This window comes from Epinephelus moara, chromosome 22 (genome assembly GCF_006386435.1).
Source record: "Epinephelus moara isolate mb chromosome 22, YSFRI_EMoa_1.0, whole genome shotgun sequence".
NCBI lineage: Eukaryota > Metazoa > Chordata > Actinopteri > Perciformes > Serranidae > Epinephelus > Epinephelus moara.
The window spans coordinates 11396328-11414293 of NC_065527.1; positions in this window are offsets into that span (position 1 = coordinate 11396328).

A 17966-nucleotide genomic window follows, 5' to 3' on the forward strand; every position below is an offset into this window, starting at 1 on the left:
GTGCATATTCATGCACCAGTTCTACTGTTTGCCCTCACAGCAGCAAGGATCTCTGCCATGTCAATAACAATGAGAGCAGCCAAGATTTTAATGGGAATATAATCTCCTGCCTATTTGTTCTTTCTTTGGCACTCAATGTATTTAGCTTGCCTGCTGCGATTCAGTACTGAGAGAAGCAAGGGGATGAAAAGGGAAGTTGAATTTGATCAACTTAAGGACAGCTTGTTAGTGGAAAAATGGAACGCAATAAGGAAAGAGGAAAGAAGGGTAAGGGGAAATAAAAGGGAAGGAGAGAGCATGGAAGGAGGCAAGGATATAAAAGAGTTAAGCAAGGAGCAGGAAAGCACAGAAGAAAGTTCTGCGGTCCATCTCTGGCTCTCTTGACATTGTATTCAATCTTATTCTAGCCCTTCCACCCTTACCTCCCTACTAATGCCTTTATGATGGCATCGCACCCTTCTCTTTCAGGCACTTATATGACACACGGACACACACATTCACAACCAGAACCAATGATCCTTTCCTTGGCCTCTGCGAGACCAAAGACCTCTCTGCTAGGAGATAACGAGTTCCCCTCGAAAAGTGAGCGAGACAGGGTAGAAGGGAGATACAGAGAGATGAGACCACTGATAGTGGGGAGAGGAATAACACTCAGCAGTGCATGACTCCCCCAGTCTCCCTGTGACTAATAATGTTGTCCTTAAGGTGGCAAGGCGTATTCTTCCTTCAGTTTGTCTTCCTGCCTTTCTACCTCTCAACCCAAGGATACACCCAGCTGCTCGGTGCTCAGTAGTGTGCCTGCATGTGTCTTATTAATTGTTAGGGGTCGACTGAATTTTTTTTTTTTTCTGATACAAATTATTAGTAATCAAAAACTGATATACTAAAAGAAAAAATGTCAGTTTTAGAATAACACAATTTCTGCAACTCCAACACGAACTTTAACTACCGTTTAAACATCCTATGTTTAACTAAATGAAATCATCTAACACTAAAATAGAACTTTTAAACGTTATCTTTGGGAAAAAAAACACACCTTCTTTGCATGTATTGCAGCCTGTCTTCCCTGGTGTTGGTTTGTGTTATATTTTCTGCAGTTACACCTCTAACATGCTAGGAGGCAGTGGAGTTTCTATGTCACTATGTTGAGTTTCTGTAAATTGCAGAAAAGTTTGATTCAACTACACAGTCTATGGATTCAACTAAGAGACCTAAAACATATACAAAACATGGCCTATTAGCAACAAGATTAAACAAAGATATTAAATCTGGCTCCATTATAACTCACAAGGTTCACACACAAAACAAGTATCTATTGCTTAACACATTTAACCCACAAATACAACATGCTAACATTATTAGCATACACTTACACTGTTTTTCATTGCATAAATTAGCCTAGCGACTAGCAGACTTTTACAGTGAAAAATGTGTGTGACTCATTTGATCAGGTCCGTTGCAGGTTGGATGCACATCGGCAAGCCCACGATACATACTCCTGGTTAGGCCTGGGCAGTATCACACTATTACAGCATACCAGCCTATTAAAAAATCGACGGTATGATTTTTAATACTGTCAAATACAGGTGCTCGTCACTCTATTAAACATATTGTATGTCATATCATATGCCACAAGAGGTCAGTGTCCCGTCTTTACTGGTGGAGCAGGCAGCTGAGCTGACAGACCGACTCAGAGTGGTGGGAGGAAATAACTTACAGGACTGTAAACAGCCGCCCATCAGTGGCGTGTTTTCACATCTAACTTGGTGAAGGGTTTAGTTCAACAAACCAGAGTTGGTGGTTGTTGTAACAGTGGACTAACTAACAAGACGACCAACAAGAGTTAATGTCAGTCTAGTTTAGTGAAAGAGAGAAACTTAAATTCAAAAAGTGTACTGCTGTATTTCTCTGTTTAATAAGGAAATAGATACGCCCCCAAGCATTCTTCTAGTGTACAAAATATCTGTGTTGTCAATGATGAAGTGTGTTTGTAGTTTATATGATAAACCCGTTGCAGTGCTCGTACTCATACTTTATTTTCATGAAGTAACTATTAGATGGCAGAACTTTACCAGCAGAAACAAGGGGTGTTGTGCAGCTTCATCATATTGGATCATACAACTTTAGTAATTTCTGCTGTCTCACATTAGACTCACAGCTCCACTCTGTGTCCGTCTCTGTCTGTGGCAAGGCCATGTGGCATGGAGTAAATGTTCAGGCGTTACTTCTTTCCTCACTGCTGTTTTTGATCATTTTGCACCTACAGAATGTGCGTGTAATCACTCTCCCTTAAAAAGTCTCTGCTTCAAACTTATAAAATGTGAATTTTTGCTTGTTTTTCTTACTTACTTAGTACTGTATTTTGAAACATAAAATGAACAAAACAAGCAGTTCAGGTATGACGGCTTGGCTCTAGAGAGTGTGAGGGGCATTTTCTCAGTGCATTGAGACTCTGAAGACCAAACAATTAATGAGAGAGGGCCTGTTTTTTTCTTAATTTAATAAAAGTTTAAATAAAAAAAGTAGGCATTACCTATCCTCCAGCACACACAGAATAACCCTGCTCTAACAAACACTCGTTCTGTGGGACTTCCTGCACAGCAGATTTTTTTTTTTCAGCAGTTGGTGTGTTGGCAGAAAATGACCAGGTCCTGCCTGGAGTGAACCTTGCAGACCAACCTACCACTCAATTGCTAAAAATGACCAGTAAATACCAGTATTTGAAATCTCTCCCAGCTTCTCTTTGCCTGGTTGCTGTCAGGGTTGAATCATTATTAAATTTGTTAGTGGATTCCTCCTGAAGCGATAGAATGTGGACTGTTATCTGAGTTCATGCAGTGAGGGCAGTTTGTGTTCGGTGAAGCGCTACTGTTTACTGGACATTTGAAGATTGTCAGTCCAGAACAGACCAGTCTTGTAAATGTGTATTTGTCGATCAATTAAAAAGATCATCCATAAGTTACAATATAAGATAGCTGGAAAACACAAGTATGCCAACAACATGTATCAATCATAACCATGGCAAATAATATATTATATTGCCAGCCATATATATTGTAGTAATAATCCTTTGCTTTACTATGTTGTTTTTCCTCAGCAGCAGAAAGTACGCTTCCACTTTGATAACATGTTATAAAATCTGAAGTAATCAATAATGTCATTCGTGTGTATATATTGCAGAATCAGTTTGGGTGTCTGAAGTGTCATCCTCAACTCTGATAGCTGCCCTGAGCTGCAGTGATTCAACTGATTGAGGCTCCCTGGAGGCACAGGGAGGAATATAAAACTTATCTCTCAAGGTGTAGTTATTCTGTCATCAGCTGACATCAAAATACAAGAGAGATGTATATATCTTGCTACGGTGATACAATGAACACTGGGAAGTTTGATAGACATAGTATATGTGGAGCCTTGTAAGCCGAAGTACACACCAGACCTCTCACATACACATCTCACATCATCTCACCTATATTTCACATATATTTTCACTCTTATGTGTACATTTTATGTCTCATACATATATTCAGTACTTTCACTCATACAATCATACATTTTACTCTCATATATCTATATTTAAAGTCTCACAATCATTGATTAATCACATAATCTATTGTGAAAGTCAGAGACTATACTGTCAGTTATGAAGCTTGTAATAAATATAATGCATAAATATATTGTAAATTATATTGAAAATTGTAAATATTGTGCATGAGTACAATGCCAAAGTCAGTCACTAATAAGTAACACTTTTAAAGAAAATGGTTGTCAGTATAAAAATGGTGCGCAAACCAGCAAAAATACAGGGACCTCGACACTTAAGAGGCACATGATGAAGGCTTGCCATTGAAAGAAAGACGAGAGTCAGCCTTCAATGTCCACGTTCGTATCCTTAAAAAAAAGTTGGGTTTTAAACCGGGCTTGGACTCATAATTACAGTTAAAGGGCCAGGCCGGGCTAGGACAGAATATGCACAGGCTCGAGTGGGGTCTTGCTGGATTTTTTTGGGCCCGATCTAAGCTCTAGCACTTGTAGATGCCATTGTTTCTGGCAAAGACGATGGAGAACAGGCGTTCTTCTTCAGCGCTTGTCCTCAGCACAGATTGACGTGCATATACTGCCCCGGCCCGCTGAGGGCAAAGTTGTATCCGGTACTTATGGTACTGAAAAAAAAACAGGTACTGACGTATTTTTTGCGTGTTGTCATCGGCTTGGTACCGAAGTATCAGTTCTCATGACAACCCTAGTACACGACCACCAAGAGGCATTGTAATCTGATAACTCAAGCCACTTGTTGAGGTGATCTGGGACACATTTGACTACATAGCTTCTGTAGTGTAAACAGTAGTGCTTCCTGATGCGTTCCGACAAGGATGATGGTTGATTTGTTGACAGCCTGCTAATGCTCTGTAACTTTAGGTTACCAGGGTAACCGCTGTTGATAACCGAATGAGGTTGGAAAGCACCGTCAGGTGTGATCTATCATGGAAGCTTCGATAACACAATGTCTGTCCGGAGATAGACCAATCATCTTGGTCTGGAACGGCAGGCATGAGCTGTTTTGCAGGGACCTGATGAGAAGGTGGGATTTTGCCATCGTATAAATCCCTCTCTTCCCCCTTGTTATCTGGCAATGCAGGTCAGTCAGTAGCCAGTGTGTGTGACTGCTGCTTGTCTTCACACCTCGTGTAGATTGACTTAACATCGACTTAACAAGGGCAGAAGGCTACGCCTCCCCACTGATGGAGCTGCTGGGCCATGACTGAGCGGGAGGAAGGATGGTATCTTCATCATCCTTCTCAGTCTCGTTGGCGAGGAGATCGAGACTAAAGTCATCCTCATTGTCTTCTCCACTGTCCTCTGAGTCCAGGAGTTGGCTAAACATCGGGGGAAACTCCATATTGGGGTCCTCCATTCTCTCCCCCAGCTAGTACTATCTGCATTTGGCTTCTCTCCGGGTTTCACCGCTGTGTGAGAGAGGCAAGAGTCAGCTCTTGAAGCTGCCGACACTCTCAAGTGGCGTGTCATGTCAGCTGGGCAAGGGCGGAACTAGATGTCCTTACCCTTGCCACCACCACCTGCATTCCCCTGAGAGGATCTGGTGGTTGCCATAGGTAACGCAGTTTTTGGCGAAATAAAATCAACCTTGACGGCTAAAAGCAGTACGACAAACGGACACACAGCTCACCCTGACGTGTTAGCTTGTTTTGTAAGATACAAACAGGTTAATGACAGCCACAACATGAAAACATCCACCTGAACAATTGAAAGATTTCTTAACAAAATACACAATGCACAAATCCCAACACTAGATCTCCACGTTCGTTGGCTACCTTGACGGCTGCGTCGGAGAACAGTTAAATAAAAATTCAGACGTCAGGACAGTTCAGGAGCTCTAATGATATTCATAGGAAGAAAGTGAGAATGACAAGCAAGATGCTGCAAGCCTTTATAAACGGGGACGGGCTGGCTCATGCAACTCAAGATGATTGGTGTGTCTCCTGACAGATGTGGTGTTATTGGAGCTTCCGTGATTGGTCACCCTTTCAAGGCGCTTCCCATAGTGAGATACCGAGTGAGGTTTGAAAGAGGAGTTGCCCGTTTTATGAGTCGGATGAAGTGTTGTGTGACCGTCTACTGTTTTGCCCTGTACAGAAGACTTGTTGGATTCTGCTGACAATGATATCTCTGGCTGGGCCGACACAACCACTAATGTGCTAATGAGCAGCAAGTGAGAGTGTCGACGTAATAACTTGCACAGGGCCCTTTGACTATCTAACATAAATGTAAATAAATAAATGTAGCCAGTACCAAAGCTGAGCACAAGAATTCAGCTGGCGTCGGGTAATGGACACAGGTGTGAACAGTGGTGTGTCTCGGCTGTCCGCTTGTGTCAGATCACTGAAACACGTGTTAGTACCAGGCATAAACAGGCTCTGAGAGTAAATGTGAAAGGACAAAGTATGAATGTGAGACTGAAAATGTAAGAGCCCCACGGTGAGGTATGGCTTGTATGGCCTGTCATAACAGTAGGTATATCATCCCTTCCTTTAAGAGGAACCTTAGTCAACACCTGATTTCTTGGCAGGTTGAGTATGAGAGCTCTGCCAACAAATGAGACTGGAACAGGAAAGGGGTGAAATTGTAATTCCCACTCACAGCTCAGACAGGATGTTTCAGATATGTTCTATTGCTTTAAATATTAATGTATGGCTGGGACAAGTAGTTTGAGGCTGTATGATACAGTTGAACAGAATTAAAGAAGATCTAGCTTTCTGCGAGGGGGCAGGCTTAGGAGTAGATGTGGGAATTCACAGCTTTTAGGTGTTTAAAGTTGTAAATGCTCACACTGTGCTTCAGCACTACATTAAATCGCAGCTAGATGATAAGTTAACTTGTAACTTTTAAGATAATAGAAAGCATAGTTCTCCTTGGTTGCACAGTCAGGAGCCTGGCAAACTAAGTCCTTGATTTGAGCTGTATTTAAGGTCACTATATCCTATCACTCTTTTCTTTCATGCGTCTGCTGTGCTTTGGAGGTAAATGGATGTCTATAATTGGTCCTCGGGGTTGAATAAACTTGTTGTAAGTCAATAGTGCACTAATGTTAATCTTCTTCCCTTCCCTTTATCCTTTAGTAAGATTTTATACACACCACTCACCACCATTGTTAGAGTCTCAGTTGCACACTTCGTGTTTTCAGGGGGTCAAGCCTCGGGCTGGGCCTCTGAGAAAAGACTCCGACTTAGAAAAGACTCTTTTGTCTTTAAGATGTTTTTTTTCTGCTGTAAAATTATCTGAACCTTTGAGACAGCAGGTCCAAGGGAAATCACATTCTGTGGATTAGTTTCAAATCTCCCCCACTCCTCAGGCAATAAAAATTACATAGATCAGCCAGATGGTAGCACTAGAAGAAAAAGTGTCTGGAAAAACTAGGCAAGGTGACCATTTTTATTGCATTAATACAGCCTACCGCCGACATTGGCCAACAGTCAGTGCCACTCTTAAGCTTTGGAGGGTTGTTGAGAAACTCAGGGTCAAAGTCACAGATGCCTAGAGGCAGGAATCTGCGCCCCTGCCAATTTATAGTGTTCTTGATAGTTCTTCTAACTTTCAACTTCTAAATGAGCTTCTAAAAGAGCCATGTTAACTCAGAGAGACTTCTCAGGCTGAAACATTTAAATCATGCCTTCAGCATTGTCTGTAGATTTGCATGTTTAATTTTAGGGTTGTTCCTAGCCCCTTTGAAACATGCACTGCAAACTAGAAATTATCTAGGTATTACCAAGAGCTGTATGTGAGAATGCAAGAGTCCGAATCAGTTGGATCGAACATTAAACAGACTTTATCCTGTCAGCTCCCTAGTACAGAGTTCATGTCATGTCCAGTTGAGCCCATGTGTGAATACAGCAGGTAATTGTCTGGATAGTTCATAGTGAATGAGTGGGTGTACTGGTGATGTTCATATCATGCAGCATGCGTGAAACTGGAAGAAAATAAACATCTTAGGGTGAAGTATTACACGAAGACGGCCACGAAAATGTCTAGCTGGAGAGATGACAAGATTCAGGAACTTTTGCTGGTAAAGGCCAAAGCTTTTGTCATCAGACCAATTCAAGGAAGGCAAGAGGCTCTTGTTCATGACCAAATCACAAACCAGCTACGTGACCACTGTGCATTTCATGTCATGTGCTGCCTCCTGCATGCTCTACCAAGGGGCCTCCCTATGCTTAAACCAAACAGTATTTCGAGTAGGTTTAGTAAAAGATTAGGTGATGAGATGGCAAACTCTCAGATGACTGGACAGGACAGCATCTCTTATCAGTAACCAAACTGATTGAAAAATGATTGCAACATGGACTTCACCATTCAAAAGCTTCATGTGCTTTAAGTAGAGCTGTTTTTGGCTTTTTAAATAAGAATCAGAGGACTGCATGTTGTATATAACAAATCTTATTTTTAATCTTTAAACATTCTCAGTAGCAGAGCTGCAACATTCTTTCCTTGCGATTTAACTTTGTGCCCTGTGGACCGACCGCAGCAACACCTTCTTGCTCTGCGAGAACCTCTGGTAATGATATTCATGCATTTAGCTCACTTATTGCATCTAAATTAAATTTGGAAGTGTAAGGGAGTGCAGGAAACTGAGAGTATAAACTGCATTTACTGAGCTGTGAGTGGTGCGCATACTGTAGTTCTTCACAGTATTTCCTCAAGCAATCATTCATTTTAATTGGGTAACTATAGGGCCTTAATGAGCTTTAATGTTGTGAATGGCTCTGCTGGCTCGAGCACCTTTCAGCTGTCATGCAAGCATGGGGCAAGGTTTATCTTCCACTTCAAACTGTTTGTCACCTTCAGAGAGCTTTCTTTTTCATATTTTAATTTCATAATGTCCTTTAAAGGGTAAATCAGAACTGAGTCACAGTAGGCAGAAAATGCTGCTGTGCCACTCTCTGTGTCAGATAATCTCTTAAGCATGTTGGATGTTATCAAAGAAGGAATTATGGCTTTGCTGATAGGAACACCTGCTGCTACATCCTTGTACCGGAAGTGAAACATATTTCAGCCCATTGAAAACAGTGCGGCAGTGCAGATTCTCCCTTAAAGCACAAATGGAAATAGTTAGGGATGGGAACAGAGATCCGGTTCCAATTGAGAACTGATTCCAAATTGTTCATTGCCTCCGCGCTTATCTATTCCTTTTATATGCCGGTATGTTTTTCTGACTGTTACACACTGCAGAAAAATGACCTCAAGGTCTTGCATTGGAGCATTCACATTGCTGGAAACTAGAAACAAGAAGGAGTCATCGCAGAGATGAAGAAACGGTGAAAAGGACAGCTTCATTTTGCCTGTAAAGATGGCAACAATGCTGCCTCAGAGCTGTACAGATACATATGTTCCATGTGCTACCCACACATGCAATACAGCTCTGTGTTACATGTGTGAGACTGACAGAGCCACCTGTTTGTGTGTGAGCTGAATAGATTGCGCATCGCTTTTACACTTGTAGCCTATTGTGTGATGGTGAGATGGCGCTAGGATCTAGGTGGCAGATGAGATGTGCTTATGAAAAAAGCACCACAGTGAGGATACAGACATTTATTACATTACAGATACGCTGACCTGTTGATGCCCATTCAACCTGCGGTGGACTTGTTCATATGGCTCAGTTGTCACTGTCTTTGTCAGTGTTAGTAGACTTCAGTCTGCAGTGTAGTTTGGCTTCAGTAGCCCCTTTTACACTGCCTTTTTAAGGTGGGACTTTCACGCTGTTATGCTCCCTTGCTGTTCTGTATAAAAGGCGCAATCATGGAATGGGGGGACAGAGTGGTCTCGCCCTTTTAGCCGGCATCAGAGGTAGTAACAGTGCCAGCACGACATCAGTATGAATGGGGACGGAGTCATGGGTGGCACGAGTGTGATGTTTTGGCGTGTTATGTGTGTGACCCACCACGGGAGATTTAAGAAATAGCTGTTAGCAGTTAGCAGCTAACACAAAGAGGAAGAATAGCAGCTGAAAATGTCTGCAAATTGGACTAAAATGAGGTCTTGGAGCTCCTTACCTTCGGAGCAGGGAATGAATGAGAGCCTGAACAATAACAGGGACAGCAAACAGTTGTTAATTGCCATGTCATTGCTGTCATTATTGTTTAGAAAGCACTGCCGGCGCACATATTATATGTCACAATAAAGGCCAGTGCTGTTGTGTTACATTTGAAGCCTCTTTTGCTTCAGCAATGCTGGCATGCTGTCTAAAATTGCACACTGGAGCAACATGACGCCACTGTTGTTTGATTTTGTGCAGAAATGCAAAGGTGGCATGAAGAAGTGACTTGGCAGTGTTGTATAGTGCAATCTGTGTGTAAAAAGGGCTAATTATAAATGAGACTGAGCTCCATGATCAAACAAAGTCTCTCTATAAATGTCTGGAAAATCACTTATTAAATTTCCCCAGCACAGCTTTTGAACTCTGTAGTCTCAGACTACAATAGACACAATTAATACATCTATATTCATGGTACAATTTTGTGGTGTATGCTACAAATTCTCTTTAACACCAATGCTATGCAGAAAAAAACCATATAGCCCTTGTAGTGGCTGAAAAATGATAATTTCAAGTAAGGTGAAACACCAGCAATGCTACATATTATGTATCATAATCATGTAATGCTGAACAAACATTCATCTACACTGTGTTCTGACTCTGAGAAAATAAAATGATTGCGTTGATGCTGAAAACCTGTGTAGGCCTACTACTACTACTACTACTACTTCCCTCATGTTATGCGACATACTTTATATGTGATTCTTCAGCTTTAAATCTACAGTTGAATCAGAAACATGCTCAGTACCATGTAGTACCACATAGTCCCTGATAAAGGTTAACCATTTATCACACAGCATGGATTCCTTAATCATTACACAGATAGGGGTTAAATTGCCAAATGTAACGGGCCGACTCCAATTAGATTTAAATAGCTGTCGTCACAGGGCTTTAATGTAAAATTTAAATGTTGTGATATTTGTGATTCAAAGTATAACTTGTAGTGGGTGACAGTGAGCAGCCAGGGACCAGAGTGCCCGCTGCTGCTTATGAATCTTTGGGCTAGACTGCATTTTTCCATCAGCACAGTATGTCATGCTTTAGAAGCCCATTTCTATTTTAAACCATGATGGTCCCTGAACTCTTGAGCTGTTTCAGCATCATAGAAAATTAATTCACTCAACATATGTGGCTATTTAAAGATGTGACATTTGAAATAGTTTGGGAACACCAACACTCCTGCTCCTGTCCTGCTTCTCGTTTCCACACTTTAATCGAGGTTAATGCTAAGCAGCAAAAATATGTGTTGACTTCTCATTGAGTGACTGTAAAAAAAAAAATAACCTGTCCACATCCAGGTTTGAATAATTTTTGCATGTTTTGGAGGGAGGAATGGACAGTGATAATATTCAGTCCCAAGTAAAGTGGTGAAGTACGAGATGTAAACTTAACATAAGAGGCTCATTTGAGGTGTTGAGAGAATCGGATGACATGACGTTTTGCAGGGCTAATTTTACTCTCACTGGAAACAGAGAGGATGTGGTTCCATAGCAGCTAGTACTGCAGTCTGTTGCAGACTACTACTAGTTTCAAAGCTTTATGGATGGATGTAGCATTGAGATATTTTTGGCTTTAATATGTAGACTTCAAATCCTTCAAAATGAGCGGCCGTTTTAATTTAGTGAACAATTTCTGCTCTGCGTCACTGACCCAAAACACTGTGGTTATTTCAGGATAAACTAATGTTTCCACGCAGAACAAAATGTTCCCGTCATTTGATTACACAAACCCAGACCACCTTTAATCCATGAAGTGACACGTCCCTGCTGACCTTTATCCCGAGTCTCCATTTCATTGCAAATGCGCCCATATTTTATGTAAATTTCAGATATAGGTAGCATTTTCCTACATAATACTTGACCTTAAAAGTAGGGTCCAAACTAACTAACCTTTGCAGTTACAGGGTAAAACAGACAATCTTGGACTAAGGTGGTCAAAATTTAGGCTACTTCACAAACCAAGCATTATTCTTATCATTGTTATCAATAACATTATCATCTAATGAGCTCATTTTGGGCCACAAAGTGAAACAAGGAAACCTCCTCCAAACATAACTCTTAAGGGATGATAGTGAGGGGGGAAAGGAGAAAAGATTTCGACACATACACTTTGAGACATGGAGACTTTCCCTCCTTTTGAAATTGTTTGATCCAGGCTATGTTCCTGGCACTCTGTACGTGATGTGCAGTCTCGATCTGAGAGTCGCTTTGTTAATAAAGGAGGAAGTGCTGTGTCTGCACAGGCCTTTGATACTCGCTGAAGGCAACTCCCTCTCCTGGGTGAGGTATTAATAATATAGAGGAAGATCCAAGTGGAGAGGGAGCAAATGTGTCACTCTTTAAGCTATGAGGAGATCTGTGGTGATACCGCCCACTGCAAGACAACCTTACTTACTGTACCCATGTCACCAAACAGCCCCAGTCCAGTCCTCTATTTCTCTCCCTCTGTTCTTAAAGCAGTTGGAAGTTATAAACTGTCTTTGTTGGAAAATGCTAATTTTCTTTGGTAATTTGTCTCTGTTGTTCCCCCCCTCCCACTGCCGTAGGATGTATGAGAAACGTTGTTTGCACATTTGTCAGGAGACAAGATTCACAAATATTTGAAAACCAGACTGTGAGTCCGCAGCTCAAACCAGCATTATGTAGAAACTATTCCAAATACTGATATTTGTCCTGAAGCACCTATCATTCAGTGTTATTATAATAATGCAATATTGACTTTAGCAGTCATTTGAATAGGCAAATAGGGTCATACGGTGGATTTGAAAGGTCAAATCATAATTATTTGCAAATTACACAGTGACATTGACTTTATAATGTTTGTACATCAAAACACTTGGTGTGGCAGTCGTTCACATGTCCTAAACTGTGTTTGTAATAGGGTGCAGGAGAGAAAAGCCATTTAAATTAGGCTGATGGCTGTTAGGAAACACTGTGGGTAAACATCACCATGGCGGGAGATTTAAACTGCTTTCAGTTAAACTGAGGAAAATGGGCTGCTTCTCTTAAAAAATGTGACACAGGACCCCCAAAGTTTAGGTTTCATTTAGCAGCATGTGGTTCCCTTTGCTTCTAAAAAGAAACCAACCAGCCTGCAAAGAAAAATCTAAGGCACACACACACAAGATTTCTGGGTTACATTGGTTAGCCTATATTTTCAGCTTCTTCTTTTTTTCATGATTATATGATTATATTAAAGCTATAGTGTGTAACTTCTGTCGCCTCCCAGCGGATAATGCGTTATTACAACTAATAAGCCGGCGGCACTTCCATGTACACAGAGTAACACTCGCCACACACCGTACACAGAGTAACACTTGCCAGTCGCCACACACCGTACACAGAGTAACACTTGCCTTTGTGGTAGGATCCACTTCTGAACCGTGTCTCGGCCGCTTCTCCGTCATGTTGCTTTCTCTTTCTACCTGCGCTCTACCTCTTGCTATGACACTCTCCGCTCTTCCTCCCCCTCCCTTCTTGTTGTGAGGAAGCATTTCCTGTGTGCCAGCGCAGGAATGTTGCCAGTCGACACGCATACTAAAAATGATATTGAAAAATACCGCGAGATGTTAGAGGAGCCGATCGGCTTAATCAGCATTTTGTCATCTCCTCTAGTAGTGGCTTGGGTGAAACCGACATTTACGGACCTGTAGAAGTTACGCACTATGAAACCGACATTTACGGACCTGTAGAAGTTACGCACTATAGCTTTAAGGCTGTAGTCAACCAAAGAAAATCTTGGTCGACTGAAGTTGCACATAATCTTCAACTAATCGATAAGTCGTGGGGAAAAAAAATCTGCACGTTATTTTTACTTCTGCGGTGGTGTGTCTGTGTCACTCTGCAGTTACACCTCCAAGACGCTAGTCGGTGGTGGAGCACTCTGTTAAGTGCTGTAAAGTTTAGTTCAAATCAAACTTTATTTATATTGTTGATTCTAAACACACATTAAACACACATTAAACATGGCTTAATAGAGACAATTTCAAACACAAGTACACAAATCAGCTTCACTATAACTCGCAGCATTCACAGACAAACACTTGTCTTTATCTGGACACATTTCCCCCACCAATACAACATGCTAACGTTATTAGCACAAGTCTATGGCATTTTACATTGTATAAATTAGCCTAGCAGCTAGCTATTTTTTCCTCTGCTCATATAAAACCAGGGACAACAGCAACATGTAACAAAGGTAAGGGCACATAATTTGGCTCTGTTACAACTCACAACATTCACCGACAAAACAACTGTCTTATACTGAACACGTTTTCCAAGCAAATATAACATGCTAACGTTAATAGCGCCAGCCTATGGCATTTTACATGGTATACATTAACCTAGCAATGAGCAGAGATTTCCCCTGTTCATATGAAGCCAGGATAAATCCCTGAAGGATAAATCACACACAAGACTTAAAATGCTATTTTAGTGGAGGCTTTATTGTCTAATTTGTGTGTGAAATAAAAGTAAATACAAGGTTCGTTTCCACTGAGGGAAATGGTTTCAGCTTACAGAAACAGAAAGGAGGTCTGCCTCACTGCGACGCTGAGCGTGAGGTCCGGCGAGTTCAACTTTCTGTCAGCAAAGGGAGTGTTTTGAAAACACCCCCATTTTCACAGGTAACTTAGCCTGTCCCCCCCGCTGCAGGAAATAATGGATTAATCCTGGAGAGCTGTTGATGTAGCACTTTTCTAAGTAACACACCAATTATTCGACTAATGAGAATGTGGTCGGATGAGAGCATATCGACCAAATAATCGACTAGTCGACCAGGAGACTACAGCCCTAGATTATAAATCATTATTAATAAAAAAAAGTAATTTTATATTATTTGAAAATGAACTTGTGCATTTGTGTTGCTGTCCTTAATTATGTCAGCCAAATATAATGTACAGTTCATCCAAACAGTGCCTTGCAAAAGTGCTCCAAAACTCATGAACATCAGAAACGGTGAAAATTTACATCTGTTTAACAGTTGTCACAAAATGGCTCAGTAGCGCCCCCCAATACATTTCTACAAAGCAGCCCCCAAAGCTGGTTTCACCTACATGTACGAAATTTGGTAGGCACATATAACGCCCCAAGATGTACAAAAAGTCTCTTGGAGCCATATCTTAAACCCAACAGGAAGTCAGCAATTTTGAACTAAATGTGCATTTTTTGGCCATTTCCAGGGGTCGTACTTTAACAAACTCCTCCTAGAGATTTTATCCGATTGACTTCAAATTTTGTCTGTACCATCTCAAGACCTTCGACATCAAAAGTTGCTCAAGTTGCTTTTACTTCTTTTATCAGGTTTACCAGAACCACCTCAAATTTGGGCAAAACAGCCATAAGACCTTGATGCAAATGACAACAGGACCAAAGACAGGAAGTTAAGTACGTTGGTGCAGGAAATGGCAAGTTATGTTTTTGATTTCACTTCACCAATTTTGACTATTTTTTGTAGATCTGTTAGAAAATATCCCAATAAAATTCCATTTAAATTACAGATTGTTATACAATAACAACATCACGGGAGGCGAACACACACCCCTTTCTTGCTCTCTGCACTTCATGTTTTTACGTAATTGCGCTGAGTACAACAGACAAAGCAACTTTTCTTCTTTCACGAATGTCACCGTTGTAATGCTAGGTATGCATCTTGTTGTAGACATTGACCTACAGTACTGCTCATGTGTGGAATGCGCTCTTCAAGCCGACTGCAGAAGGTAGTATAAATAGAGCTACTGTGTGTCTGTGCTGTCATTATAGTATAAGTATACAGTATAATCCAGAAAGCTAGAGTCTAACAGGACTGTGAGTGAAGTTTCTAATATTACCAGTCAGAATATGAAGGTAGATTTCCTTGGCTGCAGAGAAATGAGAACATGGACTTGCAAAGCATTTTTATGTTTTCTCAGGGAGAAGGAGCTGTATTTGCTGAGGTATTGCACTGAGCCAAGAGAGGAGGGAAATGTCTCTTTTCCTTTGGACTGTTATTGTTTCATTTTTTCTTGGAAGTTTTATTTCATTTTTATGCCTATACAGTATAACGTTATTAAAACTATCTTTTTCTTTTTTAATATATTGTGTGAAAGTGGATCCATATGATGTGAGCGTGAGCTTTTTTCCTTCTCTTTTGAATCTCTTTTTTTTCCCTCTAGCCTCGTCTTGTAGCTGCAAACAAGAAGAAAATTAGTAACTGAAACACATTTTTGGGCAAGGCATTGCAAAAGCAAAAGCCCAGAAAGTGTCAAACACCCCTTCAGGTTTGCATGTTTTCCATCTGTGTGTGTGTGTGTGTGTATGCAGGTGTACACCTTCACTCGTGCACACTTGCATGTGCTGGATATTGGTGTACAGTGTTGTACCGGTGTAGCTGTGCTGTGCAGGCTCTCAGATATGCCAGTCATGGATGATAGTTAGAGACTTCAAAGTGGCTCAAAGTAGCTCAGAGTCAGCCTCAGTCTTTAGGCAGGCAGGTTCAGGTTTACCTGACAAGCCTCTTAAAACACTTAATCCTGTTAATTCACAATGTAAGTCTGTTTGCTGCACAGTTCTCATCCACAACTATGAGCTCAGCCCCTACTGAGTTTGTCTGAGACAAGTTAAGCTGGAAAGTCTTCACAAGGAACATTACCTGTGTGTCTGCGTGCGTGTGTGTGTGTGTGTGTGTGTGTGTGTGTGTGTGTGTGTGTGCAGGGACCTCAAAGATTATTTTTGGACAGGCACATTTTTGGATGTTTTTTGTGTGCTTTTTAATTAGGGTGCAGAATGACACAGTGACTGAGGTTAAAGTGTGAACTGTCAGCTCTGCTAAAAGTCTTTTAAGCCACGTTTGACGAATAATTAAAAAACTATAGCTATTTTTCAAAGCCTCCATTTTCATAGCATCACATTTATACTCAAGATTAAGTTAAAAATTGCCAAAGGCAAAAAAAGCTGTCAGTCTGTGGTTTTGTCTTTGGTGTTTGCCTTATCAAAAAATTAGGAGGGTAATACAATATGTTGTAGCATGTCTGGTTTCAGCTTGAATTATACATGCTTCCCCTACAGTGCTTCATCAGGGTCGGGGCTAATATATTAGGGGAATCAACTTTTTATCTTTTCCCCGCACATCCTTGTTAAATTGGAACAAATCATGTGTTCAGTTTGTGTGTGTGTGTGTGTGTGTGTTTCTGTATCACATATTGATTTAGAAATACCATTTATAAAAGAAACAAATGCAGGTGCGTGCTCGTGTTTTATACGTGCCCTCCAACATGTTTTCTTTACCCAGTTCCACCCAAGATGCAGCTCTCTTCTCTCCACCAAGGGTATTTCTTAACTGTATCACAGCTGCCCCCGCCATGAGTTATGGTGCTCGGTGATTCATTGAGCGATTCTGATGAGGTTATGAGCGAGCCAAGGACAAAGTTATCTCTCCTCTGCCCAACAGAAACACAGAGTTTATTAGCCTTCAAAGCAATAGACCTCGTTTTTTTTTTTAATCTAATCCTTCGTTCCTGCACCTCAACTAGCCACTTCATATACTACATGCATTGGCTGGCAGAATACATAACATTGTAGTGAGGCAAGGAAAAAAATGGAAAGGGGAAAAATCCATTACACTGCTGCCTTGACTCATGGAGCCTATATAGTGTAATTCATCCTGAAGCTTGTTCAACTCGAAATGGCCCTATTTACAGAGTTCCATTACAACAATAAGAGGAGAAAGAGAGGGAGAGGGACTGTGGGCTGGTGTGTGTGTGTGTGTTTGTGATTCGTGTGGACTCATGTCCAGGGTGTGTAATTGAATGACTGGAATGGCATACTCCTCTGTCCTCCGTTATTCCACCTGAACCTAGGGCAGAGAGGACGAGACAGAGGAAGAATCTTACACGGGAGCTGGAGACGGATGGATACATGCAAAATACTGATGTGTCCAATATGTCTGTAGACGAGTATCCTAACTTTGGTGGGGTATCTTTAAATATATAACCATACCAGAACCAATACCAGTACCCTTAAAGTGATATCAAAAGAGTCTTCATTTGATACCTTATATACAGGGCTGGACTGGGACAAAAAATCGGCCCGGGCATTTTGAGCCTAGTCCGGCCCACCAGGTATTGATTGAAAGACAATGAAGCCTATGAATGAAAACAAACTTTCTTGTGACACCGCTTGTGCACTGTCTTGTTGGTTTATATGTACTTGTCTAATAAATTTAAACCTACACCATCCTCCCAGTCCCATTATTCTATACAGTACTTACTTAGAGGAACCCAAAAGGCTGCTTGGTCTAGTGAACCTCCTGAACAATGAACGTATGATGGGATCCTGAAAATTGGACAGTGAGGAACAGAGGTGAGACATGATCATTGATGAAT